Source organism: Micropterus dolomieu, linkage group LG14, assembly GCF_021292245.1.
Source record: "Micropterus dolomieu isolate WLL.071019.BEF.003 ecotype Adirondacks linkage group LG14, ASM2129224v1, whole genome shotgun sequence".
Classification (NCBI taxonomy): domain Eukaryota; kingdom Metazoa; phylum Chordata; class Actinopteri; order Centrarchiformes; family Centrarchidae; genus Micropterus; species Micropterus dolomieu.
Window position 1 is genome coordinate 26,383,174 of NC_060163.1, and position 795 is coordinate 26,383,968.

Sequence of the window (795 nt, forward strand, 5' to 3'; positions counted from 1 at the left end):
ACTGATGACCCAGGGTTAGGGTTACAATTTTGAATGTATTCATGCACTTTAAAAACATTTATGGAAAGTTTTATTCTTTTTACATGTTTATTTACAGCATTAAACGTTGAAATGTATATTGTAATAGGCTGTATATTAACTTATTGGGAGAAAACTGGTAGTTCTATGTAAAATCAGACGTTGAGCACCCCCATATCGCCAAAATGCCATGATCCTTGTTTCGCTGCGAAGCTTCGACTGTGAGTTTGACAATCGAATCAGGCTCCGCCCATCGAGGCATTGAATCTTTGACTTTTCGGAGTCAGCCCTAAATGTTTGTATGTAAAGTAGATATGAGCAGTGGAGACAGAAACGTTTACAGAATGCCATTTCGACTTCTACGTGTGTGCATAAATGTAGGCTACTTCATGCCACCCCTGCACAAGTCAGTTCCCCACCTGTGCCACCCTAGTTAAAAATGTCTGGAAATGCAACTGCAAAGTGCAATGTTTGCTAAAAAAGAGTGTTTACCTTGAAGACATGGACAGTTTTGACAAGAAGCAGGAACAAATCTGACGGAGTCTAGATGTAACATAAAAAAGGAATAGAATAAAATGTTTTACAAATCTGACAGAGGTTATTCAGACAGCATTAACGCTTAAAAAACAGAAGTTCAGTCGCTTGAGCAGGACTACTGTCAGATTAAAGAACAGCTGATAAGTAGCCATCATAATAAAGAATCTAACACATTTAACTGGGTTTAGCTTAGAGGACCAAAAACAAAACCCTACTACTGATACACAAATACTGGAAATG

General features: G+C 38.0%; 1 protein-coding gene across 1 annotated transcript in view; it reads right to left on the reverse strand.

Moving 5' to 3' along the window:
- Positions 1 to 547, reverse strand: part of LOC123982746 (stonustoxin subunit beta-like) — an 868,592-nt gene extending 868,045 nt beyond the window's left edge. Inside the window, exon 1 of the mRNA XM_046068546.1 lies at positions 511 to 547. The gene's annotated coding sequence lies outside the window, so the exon portion shown is untranslated. The remainder of the gene's footprint in view (positions 1 to 510) is intronic.
- Between the last annotated feature and the right edge of the window lie 248 nt (positions 548 to 795).